Source organism: Gekko japonicus, unplaced genomic scaffold (genome assembly GCF_001447785.1).
Source record: "Gekko japonicus isolate JY-2015 unplaced genomic scaffold, Gekko_japonicus_V1.1 scaffold44, whole genome shotgun sequence".
NCBI classification, from domain to species: domain Eukaryota; kingdom Metazoa; phylum Chordata; class Lepidosauria; order Squamata; family Gekkonidae; genus Gekko; species Gekko japonicus.
This window is the reverse complement of record NW_015174845.1, coordinates 758941-775638: the sequence shown is the minus strand read 5'-3', so window position 1 is coordinate 775638 and position 16698 is coordinate 758941.

The window sequence follows — 16698 nt, the reverse complement described above, 5'->3', positions numbered from 1 at the left end:
GGGGGGGGGGACCCGGCGGATGGGGCCTGACGGCCCCGTTCGCTGGCCTGAGGTGGGCGGTGGGGGAGCCGGCGGACCTACTGGCTCTCTTCACCGTCCTGAATGCGGCCAGTTAGTGTAGGGCAGGAATAACTGCCGCTCAGAAGACGCTGGCTGCTGCGATTACTGGCTCCCTCCCCTCCCAGCCACCCAGCCAATGGCAGCCCCGTTCGCTGGCCTGAGGTGGGCGGTGGGGGAGCCGGCGGACCTACCGGCTCTCTTCACCGTCCTGAATGCGGCCGGTTAGTGTAGGGCAGGAATAACTGCCGCTCAGAAGACGCTGGCTGCTGCGATTACTGGCTCCCTCCCCTCCCAGCCACCCAGCCAATGGCAGCCCAGGTTCGCTGAGGGAGCCAGTCATCGCAGCCAGCGTCTTCTGAGTGGCATTTTTTCCGCCCATACACTAACGGGGCGCATTTTAGAATTTTGGCACCGACTATTCAATTATAATAAGGGAGAGATATCTCTGCTACCTGGCATTACTTTTTATGACACACATGGCCCAGCCTGACAAAGTCCAATTTATGTCCAACCCGGCCCTCATAACAAATGAGTTCAACACCCCTGATATATAACTTGTTTTAACTAGGATCCTACTATGGAAATTTTGCATTATTTAATGTGTCAAGTTAATACTTATGCTTTTTTTCAGCTCTGTTTTTAGATGTCTGGTTGGTTCTACAACCTTAATCCTATTACATAGTTTATTGAATGTTCCATCTGTTGATTGTACTGACTCACTCTATCTAATCCGTCTTGAGTCAAAGTGAGAAAGGCAGACTATAAATAATGTAAAATAAATAAAGACCCGTGAGTATGCAGAAGATCCAGCCTTGCCCACTGTAGTGATAGACATTTGACCTTGAAGTGTTCTGTTGGAGGTTACAAGGTGTGAAGAAACATAGTCCATTCCCTGCCTTCTCACACCCAAAACACCCCCATCCAAGCTGGAATTCCATAAGCTTTCTGGGTCTGGAGAAGGTCAATTTCCCCTCTGCTCTGCTCTTCTTACCCCAGTCACTCACTGTGTGTAGCCTACCTCGTAGGGTTGTTGTTCCCAATGTTTTATGCTTCCTGGAGTGCAAGGGGAAACCTCTTTTGGTTAATTTACAAAGATGTTCTTTCTCCATACCTCTGAGTATACAGAAGCCCCGTCTCAGTGCATGGCCTGGTTTTCTGCCTTTGTGAACGATGCAAGCCTCTCACCTAACTATTAAATATAGTAAATTAATAAATCAGGATATTAAAATATTGGGGCTGTGTTGTTGTTTTTGAGGTTACTGTGTTGAATTGCATATTATTTTGTCTGCCATCCTAGATGCACCCGTAACATGAGGACTACTGTAATAAATGGTATTTAGTGTGTATCCGATAAATCAGTTTATCTTTGCGTATTCCGGCCATAATTGGCTATGGGATCACATGGGCTGAAGTGCTACACAAAGCACAATCCAGAAACAAAGTCCGAGTCCAGTGGCACCTGTAAGACCAACAAAGTTTTATTCAAAGTATAAGCTTTCGTGTCCATGCACACTTCTTCAGGTACAAGAAGTAATTTCTGAAGATGAACTTGCTGTTAGTGTTGGTGACCACTAGATGTCAGAATCCCATCAATCAAATTTATAGTCACCAAAGCAACTTTCTAAATGGCACTGACAAGCAAAAAAAGGCATCTACTTCTAATGGGCTTATCTTGCAGCACCCTATTGATTGTTGTATAACGTTTCACAGATGGCCATAGAAGCAGGTGACTTCATTGACCACAACTCTCATTTAGTACCTTTCCATACTGCAATTTACCCCAAATAGGACTTCTCCAATTCAGGAATGTTTCTTAATTGTGACATCCGTCATGGGCACATCCGTCATGGGACATCCATTATGTTCTACTACTCCATAGGCCTATACATGTTCTACTACTCCATAGGCCTATACAGGTTGCATTGATTTCATATCAAGCTGAGCAGAGCATTTCTGTTGGGAGAGAAAAATCTATTGCCTTTCTATATGAATAAAGGCTTTCAGCCATATTTCTGAATAAGAAGGGTCATCAATAAGAGTGGAGGGGGGGGGAACACTTTAATCGGCTTTCCTGAAATTAAAAACAGAAAACAAAAAAACCCAGACATTGGCATGGTTCCACTGACGGATTTCTACAAATGGAGGGGAGGGAGAAATGGACGGAGTGAGGTCCCGTCTCTGGCCCCAGCTCCTGCCAACCCAGCAGTTTGAAAGCAAGAAATTGCAAGTAGATAAGTAGGTACGGCTTTGGTGGGAAGGTAACTTTATTTGTTCCATTGCCTTCCTTATTGTTCCTGTGTTATGCCAATAAAGGTCTATGTATGCGTGTGTGTGTGGGAAGGTAACAGCGTTCTGTGTACCTCGGCATCTAGTCATGCTGGCCACATGACCACAGAAATGTCTTTGGACAGCGCTGGCTCTTTGGCTCGGGAACAGAGATGAGAGTCGGATTCGACTGGCTTTCGAGCAAGGGAACCTTTACCCTTTTACCACTCTTGCTACAGAGCTCCCCCCTTCCCCCCCCCCCCCAGTGTTGTTCTTGGAGGTCTCCTGTACCCAGGGAACGGTACTGGGGCATTTTTGGCTGCAGCAGGGGGGGAACACTCTTTGCTGATGGAAATCCCATGCCCTACCGACAAATCCCAGCCCTAGATCTTAATCAATGGTGGTGGTAGAAAGTGCCATCAAGTTACAGCTGATTTATGACATCCCCATAGGGTTTCCCAAGCAAGAGACGTTCCAAGGTGGTCTTCCATTGCCTGCCTCTGGACTTGGTAGTCTCCCACCCCAGTACTAACCAAGGCCGGTCCTGCTTAGCTTCTGAGGTCTGACAAGATTGGGATAGCCTGGGCCACCCAGGTCAGCACTCTTCATCAATAGAGGTTAACACAGAATCTTGTAAGATTCCTCTCTCATTGCAATTTTTTTTTTTTTTACAAAAGAGCTGGTGACGCTGTAAGAGTAACAGATTTTTTATTCCTGCCTAAACTTTAGTGGATCACAGCTCACTTCATCTGGTGCATGGAGTTGGGTTTTCATTATCATGTGTACACAGATCTGAAGGGAAAAGGTTGTAAACAGGGTCAAAGGAAGTACAAGGTGAAATATAATAAGGTAAAATTCAAACGCCAGTCAGTCAGTCAGTCGACTTTTATTGGCATGAAATACCTTAAAAAGGATTACTATAATACACACACACACACTGTAATGTATCCAGTCCAGACCGCGTGGCCGGCTTGGGCTCCACGCGGTCAGGCACAAACGTTGAGCTTCGCTCCAAGAGACAATGGACTATGCGGATCCTAGCCCGCTCCAATCAGGGGGCTATGTTCCCGGCTGAGAGCCTATGGGACTCTCGGCCACTGTAAGGACAAAAAAGGGGGAAAGGGGGAAAAAACTGAACCTAAAACCTAGAATTCAGAACCTATAAAGGTTAGTCAAGAATAAAAGACGGCCAACTCTAAAAATCTAATTATGAAACATAAAAAAATATATAAATATATTTATTAAACACAAATTAAAATAACAAATAAGGGCCCATTCATACCTCATATACAAATATAAAAACATACAAAGGCTGATGAAATAGACCTAACGCGTTTCGGCCTTTACAGGCCTTCCTCAGAGGTCTAATACAAATAGAACATGTTGGCTCATATGTAAAAATATATACAATCATACATATACAAAATATGAAATAGAGACCAGAAGACAATTGGCCTTCAAAACAGAGTCAATCTTTTCTTTCTTGTCTTTTATCTTGAAAGTAACGTCTTCAGGAAATAGCCATTCATATCCAATTGCATTCGTTTGAAGAAAAGTCACAAGTTCTTTGTATTTCTTTCTCCGTTGTCTTACATCAAATGGAATATCCCTTAGTGTTCTGATAGTATTATCCCCCACTTTCAGGGGTACTCCAGGTACCGCTTTCAGGATTGCATCCCTCACGTGCCTCTTCGAGAATCTTACAACAATTTCCCCAGGCAGATTATTCTTTTTATATAGCCTGAATATGATCTATAGACCACATCCATTTCGCTCAATAACAATTCCGCCTTCATATTTGTCACTGGGGCAAGTAACTTACTCATAGTCTCTTTAAGATTCTCACCCGATTTCTCTGGCATGCCCTGGAAGCGAAGGACCATATTAGCCTTATCCATTTGAACTTGCAGCAGTTGATCTTCCATGGAAATTTGCTTCTTTTCCAGCTTTTGGACTTTTTTCTTCACCTTTTGTGTAGTTGCAGCCATTTCCTTATTTTTTTTCACTCTCGCTTCATTATTTGTAGCATATCGTTTATCTGGGTTTGTTGCTTGGTAATACTTTGAGTGACCACCAACATCTGTTCTTTGAAGTTATTTAGCTGTTCCAGCAGAGGGCGCATGTACTCTGCTATAGACTTAGCCGTCTCACTGGTTACTTCTGGTTTTGGACTCTCCACGCCTTTCGCTTTCGAAAGCTTTTCTCTGTCCTTCTTCCCCGCCATCTTTTTGCTTGTTTACTTTTATAAACTTTTCAAAAGTCTCTGAATATGCACTTAACCGCTTAGATTCACTTGGGTGAGTATTTCTAGACTGTTTTCTTCGCGTTTCCATCCGCTCCCCCCCATCCGCTCAGAAGTCCATGCGCATGGGAGGCGTCCCTCCCCTCGCTCGCTTATTTTTCCCGTTCGGGGGTGGGGTGGGGAGCTGTCTTTTCTTTTTAAAAACGCTTTTAAGGTCGACTCAGGTTCATAATTGGCCCATCGGCCCCGCTTTTTGCTTCATTTCTGCAGCCCGATCTCCTGCGCTTGCCCGGCCAGCATCACTAGTACCGTTCGGTCTCTTGGCACGGAGAACCTTCGGAGCGAAGGAGCGCCTCAATTCTTTGGCATTCCACCGTTGAAAAGGTCGCTCCTTAAAGCTTCCTGGCCAGGAGCCCTTCACCGGGTCCCTGGGGGGGGGTTGCGATCCTGCGCACCCCCTCCTTCGGCCAGAGCACGGACTCGCCCCCGGGAGGTCCGGGAGGAGAGCCCGCTTAACGCGCCGCCATTAACCGGAAGTCCCACTAGAGTTGATGTTGTGTATAAAAAGCAAATATATTTAGCTATAAGTACATGTGAATATTGTGTTCATTATTTCAACATGGTGTTTTCTGTGTTTATCACACCTGGAGGTTGGCATCCATTCCCTGACCAGGTGAATCAGAGGTCATTTCGGGGGGGAATGCAGTTCCCCCAGGTGAGGTGCAGGGGGCGGGGCACACAACGAAGCCCCGCCCCTTCTTCCGGCAGCCCCCTGCTTCCAGCCTCATTCTGTTGCAGAAGGAGGAAGAAGCAGGAGGGTAAGTTGGTGTCCTCCCCCTCTGCCTGGCCGAGGCCAATCCACGTGGTCTCCGCAAGGACTCCCAGCCCCATCCAGGAGCTTCCCCGAGGTAGCTGTGTTAGTCTGTTGCTGCAAAATAGTCCAAGAGTTCAAATAGCACCTTTAAGACTAACAAATAGCACCTTTAAGACTAACCTTTAAGACTAAGACTGAGTGGTGGGTGTGGTCTTATGACGCACTTCCGGTGATGGCAGGGGGTGTGGCATATGCTAATGAGTTATGCTAATGAGTCCCCCTAGCTCTTTTTCTACGAAACGACCCCTGAGGTGAATTAACATTGTTCCAACTCCCAACCATTGTGTACCCTCACTGACTTCCTTCTCCCCTTTTCCCACAGATCATTGATGGATTTGCTGCGCTCAGTTCCCCACACTGTAGCAGTGCAGTCGATGGCACCCTCATTCAGGTTAGAACGCTCCATGGCAGAGGAGGAGATAGAGGCAAGAAAGAAAAAGTTTTCTTAGGGGGTTCAGTGCCATAGATCCCATCCTCCAGGACTGGAGTCCAAAACTGTAACACCACTGATTCCCCAGCTCCCACCAAGAGTTTGGCATGCCCAGTCATCTCCTAAGACATATCCTCCATACTCTTCCCAACCAAAGGTTTCATTGAAAGCCATCCTTCAGAAAGTGTTACGGTAAAGGTAAAGGTTTCCCTTGCTCGAAAGCCAGTCGAATCCGACTCTAGGGGTGCGGTGCTCATCTCCGTTTCCAAGCTGAAGAGCCAGCACTGTCCGAAGACATTTCTGTGGTCATGTGGCCGGCATGACAAGACACTGAGGTGCCGAAGTGGTACCTATTTGCAATTTCTTGCTTTTGAACTGCTAGGTTGGCAGGAGCTGGGACCAGAGATGGGAGCTCACTTCATCATGCGGCACTCGGGTCTTGAACTGATGAACTACCGACCTTCCGGTCTGCAGTTCAGCATCTTAACCACTGAGCCTCTGCAGAAAGTGTTACTACATGCCAAACCATTTTTTAAAATAGGGTCCATGTACCCCCCCCCCATCTTTCTTTCACTGTGATTATGCCAGCAGAAAAAATCTAACATTGTACTTAACGTATTTAAGTTCAATTATAAAGACAGGATTTCCAAGACACACAGTGCCTGTGTGAGGCAGCACATGTTCCTTTTAACTGAAGTGCATAAAACAAATTGCCAATTGTTTTACACAGTAGTCACTACCTCTGTTGGCATTACAACATACAACAAATGTCTTCTTCTGGAAACTCAAACCCCACCCCACCCTAACATTTGGCAACAAGCTGTTTAGCAGGAGCAACCTTGTATAGGCATGTTTTGACAGTAAGGTAAAGGGGGCTCAAAGTACTTTACGGGATCTCCACTGTGATGTATTCAAAGCTGCATATGTATGATGTGAATCACCTAATGCATACACCATGTAAAGCTTCGTCCTGGGCTAGGATTCTAATCCCTCCAATCCTATTGGTAGCCCAGGAAGAACTTACCACTCACAGGCAATCAAGCTCCCTGAGCGGAAACATCTGTGATTGGACCTTATGTACACAATCTTATTGGTTGTTATTGTGAAATAGGGCGTGGCTATATTAGCCAGGAGAGTTTAAAAGAAGAACAGCTTCAGTGCTTCAATGCTAAAGCTGTTCTGGCTATCCGAGTTGATCTGTGTTGGAGTTGAGTTACGAGTTGCTGAATAAAGCTGAATCTTTGCTGAATCGCTCTCTGACTCGTTTGTTAAGTAGCCGACTTAACAATTGGCAACGAGGATGGGATCTTAGAGCGGGTAGGCAGCCCCGCTTAAATCAATCCCACGACGGACAACAGCAAGCATCGCGCCGTGGCCGATCAACCGCAGGCACTGCCAGATCCGGTGGAAGCGCCTGCAATGATGGCCAATAGCCAGAAGTTCGAGGCATTCAAACCCACAACCGAGGACTGGGACGCTTTTTTAAAAAAATTTTAATTTTTATTTCAAATAATACTGCTTACAATTACAGATTAAATTTTAAATTTAAATTTTTATTTCAAATAATACTGCTTACAATTACAGATTTAAAAATAAGCAAATTGAAAGTACATATCACCATAATAAAGTATTTGCATTTAACATCAAAGTCATTAATATACCTTCTAATTTCAAATGCCGATCCATAATAAAACAGATAAATTAAAACGTAGCATAAGTCGTTAAATTCAAACTAAATGTATATTTAGAACTTGTGAAGCTATGATCCCTAGAATATCGCCATTATTTCTTTATACTTTAGTGGAATTGAAGATGCCATGACTGAAGAATGTAGGCAGCGGTGCGCGAAGGAAAGCCTAGACTCCCAGCCGGCTGAGTCTCCCAAACCTGACGACTGTCCCAGACCTCCAACCACGGAGGTGAGTACTGCTGTGCCCAGTACTGTCCCCGAAGTAGGGCAGACCCCTACCTTTGGGGCTGCAACCGAGGACGAAAGTGTACCTGCCTCAGAGATGAGTGAGTCAAGCAGGTCTCCCCAAGCTGAGTTGTGTCCTGAGCCTGCACAGCTACACAGGTCTCAGCGTGTGCGCCGTTCTCCAACATATTTAAGTGACTATGAGTATTAATGTATGTTTTTACTTAGGGGGGAGGAATTTGCGATGTATTCAAAGCCGCATATGTATGATGTGAATCACCTAATGCATACACCATGTAAAGCTTCGTCCTGGGCTAGGATTCTAATCCCTCCAGTCCTATTGGTAGCCCAGGAAGAACTTACCACTCACAGGCAATCAAGCTCCCTGAGCGGAAACATCTGTGATTGGACCTTATGTACACAATCTTATTGGTTGTTATTGTGAAATAGGGCGTGGCTATATTAGCCGGGAGAGTTTAAAAGAAGAACAGCTTCAATGCTAAAGCTGTTCTGGCTATCCGAGTTGATCTGTGTTGGAGTTGAGTTACGAGTTGCTGAATAAAGCTGAATCTTTACTGAATCACTCTCTGACTCGTTTGTTAAGTAGCCGACTTAACATCCACCACAGTGTTTTGCTTTTAAAAAGTATTTGTACACCACAGATATAAAAACATTACCCACTGCCAAACAAGACATTTCCAGTCTTATGTACCTATTACAGGTGCTTGGTTGGCCGTGCACTGTGTTTAAAAAAAAAAAAATCTGGTCTATGCCCTGTGATAAACAAATAGGCTGGTGAGGCAAAACCATTTAGGGCATCGAAAGTGTACCCATGTTTCCATTTAATCCCGCCCAGCTGCCCATTGTGGACGCCAGCAGATGGCCCAGTCTAGCCAGGCAGCAGCTGAAGAGGAGGAGAAGGAAGAGGAGGAGAAGCCATGCTGCAATATGCAAGGTCTATAGTGGAGCGGAGCCTTATGAAGAACAGGGGAACAGCTGAAGGTCTTGTAGTTAGCATAGATAGACTAGGGGCTTCCCACTTTTTCAGACTGTGTCCTTACTGTCTCCTGACTGGCTCTTCTGGAGACATTCTGCTCCCGCAGAGCTTCTTGTTGCTCTTTCTTCCTTTTACAGCAGTTAGACTGGTTAGTTTAGGCTTTCTCTCTGTATGTTTTATAATGGTTTGTTCTTCTTTAATAAACCCACTTATTTTTCTCTCTCTAAACAGTCAGTGCTCCACTTCCTTGCATATTTAAACTCTGACAACAAGCCAGAGGTGCAGGGTCAGGAGGAGATGGCAGAGGAAGGACCCTGGCATTGAAGTTCACAGCACATCTTCCAATATACTCACAATTTCTTTTTAATTTCGTAGTCCAGAATGTTAAAATTGACTCAATCGACCCAATGTCAAAACAAACCCCTCGCACTGAATGTAGATGGCGATTAAAATTTTTTCCCCCCTCTCCTTTAAGTGAATGAGCAAAGAATAGCAGAGCAAGTTTAGTTCTGTGACACAGCGGGTCTGTAGAAGACCCACTGAACACCCTGCTGAAAGGTCACCGACTATATTGCTGTCTCATGTCTCCTACAAAGCAACCTGGATTTAAAACTGACAGGTAACTGTGTGGGTTGCCCATAATACCCAGGCCTAGCAACCACATGACTAACAGCAATACAGATAGCTCTGACGAAACCATTATCAAATGATAAGGCTATCCAGAAACTGTATAACATTTTCTTGGAGGAATTTAAGGTAGACGAAGAGGTGAAACATAATACGGTTGTTTGGGTGAGAGATATAGGGGAAACTATTACGCAGGAAAATTGGGCAAAGATATGGAAATCTTCCAAATATATGAGAGCAGCAAGTTATAGAGAAATGTTTTCAAGATCGTTCATAGATGGTATTGGCCACCAGAAAGGTTAGCAAAGTGCTATTCAAACTGCTCCATTATATGCTGGAAGTGCAAACTAAATGTGGGAACATTCTATCATATGTGGTGGCGTTGTACAAAAATTCAGAAATATTGGAAATCTATACAAAGAATAATAGAACAAGTCACAAATGTTAAACTCGATCTGATCCCTGAAATTTATTTGTTAAACATAATGCCGGAAGTACTTACGTTTAAAGAAAAATATGTAATAGCATTTACATCTGTGAGAATACTATGGGCTAAATATTGGAAAATAGATCACTTTCCCTGTATAGAAGAAATAAGAGATAGCCTGATGGAGGTAGTGGAAGTAGATAAATTGAACTTGTTATTACAGAGGGAAAACGAAGAGATATTTGTTGAAAGATGGTCAGGATTATATAAATGGCTGGAAACTGAAAGCTGACTCGAAAGAATTTATGTACCCATATGAAACAATGGAAAATGTCTTTGTGTTATTGTTGGAAAATCAATAAAAATATATTTTTTTAAAGGCAATACAGGTAGCTCTGGACGAAATGGTTATTTGGGATGCGGAAGGTGTACTCCACTTGATGCTGCCCTTTGGTCCACAACAGGGGTTTCTGCTGAACAGGAGGCCATGATGCCTGTCGGGCAGGCTGGAGGCACTCGTAAGTGACAATATCAACACATCCTCATTTAGCACCTCATATGTGTGAATTGTCAAAATACACACTTGTACCAATGTGACCAGCATTCCAATTGAAATGTGCTCTCCAGCAGGAGCAAATGCAGTAACTCAAATGGAGAATCCCAGCTCCTTCACAGAGGTGATCTTCTTCTTCCTCTGCTCACTGGAGGAGTGGGTCATGATGACTACATGTAAGACACTCCCTAATACCATTCCTTTAGGTTCTTTTATAGGATGTCCATAGCAAGCAGTAACAATGACCCATTTGTCTTCTGTTTTCCTTTACAGTTGCAGCAATAGAGACATGTGTATCAAGGAATGAGTGGGAAATGGGGATTTTCTGACAGGACATGTGCAATCTGGAGGAATACATCAGGGGCACACTGGTCTAAGGAGTTGGGGTTCTCCTTGTAAAGAGTTTCTTCCAGTTTGGTGTAGTGCAGGGGTGGCCAAAGTGAGACTCCTTTGGGTATTGAAGGGCGGGGTATAAATCCAATCTCTTCTCTTCTTCTCTCTTGAATATGTAAATAGTTATAGCTGTTTTTTTACCTGAAATGTTCTGTTTATGTTAAGTTATGATCAGTGTTCCCTCTAAGCTGAGTTAGTGTGAGCTAGCTCACAGTTTTTGAGCCTCCAGCTCACTCGTTTTTGTCTCCGCCCAGGAAGGAGGGCTCCAGAGCAAACTAATTCATGCAGTAGCCAAATTGCTCACTCACAACTTTAAGGCCAGTAGCTCACAAAGTAGAATTTTTGCTCACAAGACTCCACAACTTAGAGGGAACATTGGTTATGATGTATATAGTTAAGATTTTTTTCTATATAAAAATTATTCATTGTTAATAATAGTTTATATAAACTTTTAATTTAAACCAAAAAGTTCTGTGCTTCCACTTTTCTAGTCAAGTCAAGTCAAGTCAGCCTTTATTGGCATAAATTATCAATACCATTTATGCATTTTAAAACCAGTTAAAACTCATATATACAATTCTAGAAGAACCTTTGGCGCAGCTTTAAAGCCAAGCAAAGAAACTTAGCCACCTTCTCTGTGATGTCCGGACTGAGATCTCTTAAAAGTCTATTCATCTTAAGTGCATCAGAGCAAGCACCCATGCAGGTTAAAAGAGGGTGTAAGTATGTGATCCTTAGGTCCATATACAAATTGCAGTGCAGGAGAACATGAGTGATAGATTCCACACATTCCAATCTGCAAGGGCAGTGTCTGGCCAGATGAGAAACCTTGTTATATCTGCCAAATAAAATGGTGGATGGCATAGCATTACATCTGGCCAGGGTGAACGTTCTACATTGTTCAGGGACCTGCAGGGAAGATAGATATGAAGCCATCAGCCCTGTTGTAAGGGGAATCTCAAAATTCAAGGGGGAGCAGGTTTTATTAGCCAAACTATATAAAGTTTGGCGCTCCGAGTCTAACAACCTGTTTTTAATCTGTTGGAATGCAACGGCAAAAGGCAACATGGACAGGGATTCCAAAGAGAGACCCAATACTTTAATTTTCCCTTCGATATATGCTGACCAGTTTGAGAGTTTAAGCTCGGGAAGCATGTGATGTATAAGGCTCCCATGTTCAAAGTTATAATGAAGGCGGAGCCAGTATATAAAGGTTGTAAGCCACGCACAGGTTTCCATCAAGGACGAGCCAGTTTCCAAATATATGACCGCGTTCGGTACACAATTTGGTAAGGCCATAATTTTCCGCAGAAATTTGATTGAACTCGTTCAATGGCGTGGTCAAAAGCTCTAATCCAGATTGGGATGCCGTACAATAACTGGGAGCTAACTTTGGACCTGAAAATTTTGGTTGCAGCTGGCACAAATTGGTTGCCCCTGCGGTAGAAGAAACGTGCTATAGCCGATGCACTAACACTAGCAAGCTTTACCGCATATTTGCGATGGGTAGACCACATTGCATTATATTGAAAGTGAATGCCTAGATATTTGTAGTTTTTAACTTGCTCTATCACTTTACCGTTAATGGACCATTGGTATAATCTCCACTTTTTGGAGAACACCAGGATTTTGGACTTATCATAGTTAAGCTTCATTGACTATGCTAAAGCTTTTGACTGTGTGGATCACAACAAACTATGGCAGGTCCTTAAAGAGATGGGAGTACCAGACCACCTCACATGTCTCTTGAGAAACCTGTATAAAGGCCAAGAAGCGACAGTTAGAACCGGATATGGAACAACGGATTGGTTTCGCATAGGAAAAGGAGTACGACAAGGATGTATATTGTCACCTTGCTTATTTAATATATATGCAGAGTACATCATGCGAAATGCTGGCCTAGATGAATCACAAGCGGGAATTAAGATTGCTGGGGGAAAGATCAACAACCTCAGATATGCAGACGATACCACTCTGATGGCCGAAAGTGAAGAGGGCCTCAAGAGCCTCTTGTTCAGGGTCAAAGAGGAGAGCGCAAAAGTGGGCTTGAAGCTCAACATCAAAAAAACTAAGATCATGGCATCCGGCCCCATCACTCCTTGGCAAATAGAAGGGGAAGTCGTGGAAGTAGTGACAGACTTCACGTTCCTGGGATCCCAGATCACCGCAGACTGTGACAGCAGTCATGAAATTAAAAGACGCCTGCTCCTTGGGAGGAAAGCGATGGCGAACCTAAACAGCATGATAAAAAGTAGAGACATCACCCTGCCAACAAAAGTCCGCATGGTCAAAGCAATGGTATTCCCAGTAGTCATGTATGGCTGCGAGAGTTGGACTATAAGGAAGGCCGAGCGCCGAAGAATAGATTCTTTTGAACTATGGTGCTGGAGAAGACTCTTGAGAGTCCCTTGGACTGCAAGAAGAACAAATCAGTCAATCCTCAAAGAAATCAACCCTGACTGTTCCCTGGAAGGCCAGATAATGAAACTGAAGCTCAAATACTTTGGCCACCAAATGAGAAGGGAGCACTCACTGGAGAAGACCCTGATGCTGGGAAAGATTGAAGGTCAAAGAAGACGGGGACGGCAAAGGATGAGATGGTTAGACAGTGTCATCGATGCTATATCATTAAAACTATACAACACAATGCTAATTTGTCATCAACTTGCTATCTAAGGTACAAGCTTCCTCTTTTTAAGGGCCAGGAAGCAAAATTTTGCCACCGCTAAAGATATCCTCTCTTTCCGGTCTTCCAGCAAAAAAATTAAAATCCTCAATTCCGCAAATTTCAACTGGACATCAAAGGGTTTAAATTTGGACAACAATGGGAAAATTAACAGCTGTCTCTCCCTAGCATAAAAATTACAATGTAACAGAATATGTGATACTGACTCTATATCAGAATTTGTACATGGGCAGCATCTTTGGGAGATAGGCCAATGCAAAAACCTTCCTCGTAACAGATTAGAGGGTAGGGCATCAAAACGTGCTCTGGAGAAAGCCCATCTATAGCCGTCGTATGTGATGTTAGAAAGATATGGAGCGGGAGCAAAACCTGTCCAGGATTTTAAGACTCCATATCTTGAGGGTAAGAGCGCTTCTTCTGTCTGAGCCTCTATATCTATTAGGCGTTGGGTTACCATAGATTTAGCTTTAGTCAATCCTAGCTCCAACAGACTTGCAGGATGAAGCCCAATTGAACTGAGTTTGGCTAATATTTTAGAGGACCAATCAGGGTATGGAGTGGAAGCAAGTAAAGATGGAATTAGACCTGTAGGCTTCAAGTGCGTTCTTAACCAATAAAAAATCGAAGCTATCCAGATTTTCGTTTCCATTTTTGTCCTTGTACCCACCCCAAAAAAACTAGCATCATGGTATAATATCTAACAAAGAGAACCCAGAGAAGTCCCCCCCCACACACACACTGAAATTTGTTTCAGTTTTCTACTAGGCAACCCATCTGTGATTTTCCACTCCTCTTTTGAAATGTACACCAGAAGGCAATAAATTCTCCATTCATAAAGCAGCATTGGTAAGGGTCTCCTCAAAGGTAGGTGTCCAAAGATCAGTGCAGTTAGGAAAACAAAAACACCCCCCCCAAAAAAAAAAACAAGCAAAAGTGGCATCAGGCCACCATACTTCATAAACGGATGTACAACCGTAAAAGCACTCCCCACCACACCAAGGGCAGAGGCCGCTTCCTGAAGTCTTTCAAAGGAACAAGGTTTAACGACTCTCTTTTGTTCCTTTTCCAAAAGGTCGGAGCGTACCTTTAAACTGTAATAGTCCCATCCACCCACCCACATTTCCCCACTGAGTTGTGCAGACTTTCTGGGAAATTATGTGTTTCACCTGCTCCTTCTTCATTATTTATTTATTTATTTTGAGAATTATATCCCACCCTTCCAAGCGGCTCAGAGCGGCTAACAAGCGGCTAATGCCGGATTAAATAGATACAATACAATAAAACAATAGTTCATATTCATAGTAAAATTCATAACAATATTTAAGGTGCTCTATTATCCTGTATATAAATCCCCAAGATTATTACCACATTGTGTGGTGGGCAACTGTGTGAAAGAATAATTCCTCCCCCACCCCCGCTACTGAAAGAGGCCAACTCAGATTAAAATAAAGGTAATAGGGGTGCCAGGCAGTCCCTCAACAGAGGTCAAGAGAGGCCCAGGCCACTTCCATTTTTGAGGGGGCCCCCCAGTAAATTAAAAAAATGAAGAAGTGCGAAAACAATGATAAAAAATTAGTAGTATTATATTTTAAATGTTTACATTTAAAAAAATAAGAAAAAGAATATTGTAAGACTTTGTAATAAACGTTCCCATTTTTATTTAACATGTCATTTAACATCAAAAGTGTAAATTTGGGGGGGGGGCAGAATGTGAGGACATGCCTTCTTCCTTCCTCACTCCCGGGGCTACCTCTCTGACCACCTGTTCTTTCCCTGCATCCGTTCTGCAGACAGATGGATGCTCAGGATAAGTCCCACATGTGCATCTATTAAGTAGCTTGAAGGAAATGGATTTTTTTTTGAACTAATGGCTTTATTATTTATTTATTTATTTATTTATTTTTGGGATTTATATCCCGCCCTATCCAACAGCTCGGGGCGGCTAACAGACGGCCATGCCGAAGTTAAAATATGCATACAACAATACAGCATAATAAAACAATGTATCCTACATAAAATTTGGTGCTCTGATAATTTACATAAAAACCAAGATGTGCGACGTCCCACACTGGCGGCCGGTTCTTCATAGCCTGGGCACCAGGAGAAGTGTTTCCCGGCTCTCTTGGGTGAATCTACCCCCACCACATGAGGTAGATGGTTGGAATCTCATTGGTGGAATAGTGGCGGCGGCGGCTCCTCCTCAAAGGCCTGGTGGAAGAGCTCTGTCTTGCAGGCCCTGCGGAACTGTACCAAGTCCCGCAGGGCCCGGATCTCCTCCGGGAGCTCATTCCACCAGGTGGGAGCCGCCACCGAGAACACCCTAGCCCTGGTTTGGGTCAATCTCACAGCTCGGGGGCCTGGAACTTCAAGGCGATGGAGATTCCCCAATCTCAGTGCTCTCGAGGGAATATATGGGGAGAGGCGGTCATAAGAACATAAGAACATAAGAACATAAGAGATGCCAATGTTGGATCAGGCCAAAGGCCCATCCAGTCCAACACTCTGTGTCACACAGTGGCCAGAAATACCAGTGCCATCAGGAGGTCCACCAGTGGGTTTAAGAACATAAGAACATAAGAGACGCCAATGTTGGATCAGGCCAAAGGCCCATCCAGTCCAACACTCTGTGTCACACAGTGGCCAGAAATACCAGTGCCATCAGGAGGTCCACCAGTGGGGCCAGGACATTAGAAGCCCTCCCACTGTTGACCCCCCCAAGCACCAAGAAGACAGAGCATCACTTGCCCCAGAGCCCCTAGCTATACCTTGTGGCTAATAGCCACTGATGGACCTCTGCTCCATATGCTTATCTAATTCCCTTTTGAAGCCATCCATGCTTGTAGCACCCACCACTTCCTGTGGCAGTGAATTCCAAGTGTTAATCACTCTTTGGGTGAAGAAGTACTTCCTTTTATCCATTCTAACCCGACCGCTCTGCAGTTTCATGGAGTGCCCACGAGTTCTTGTATTGTGAGAAAGGGAGAAAAGTACCTCTTTCTCTACCTGCTCTTTCCCATGCATAATCTTATAAACCTCGATCATGTCACCCCTCAGTCGTCTTTTCTCCAAGCTAAAGAGCCCTAAGCGCTTTAACCTTTCCTCATAGGGAAAGTGTTCCAACCCTTTTATCATTCGAGTTGCCCTTTTCTGCACTTTTTCCAAAGCTATAATATCCTTTTTAAGGTGTGGTGACCAGAACTGCACACAGTATTCCAAATGAGGTCTCACC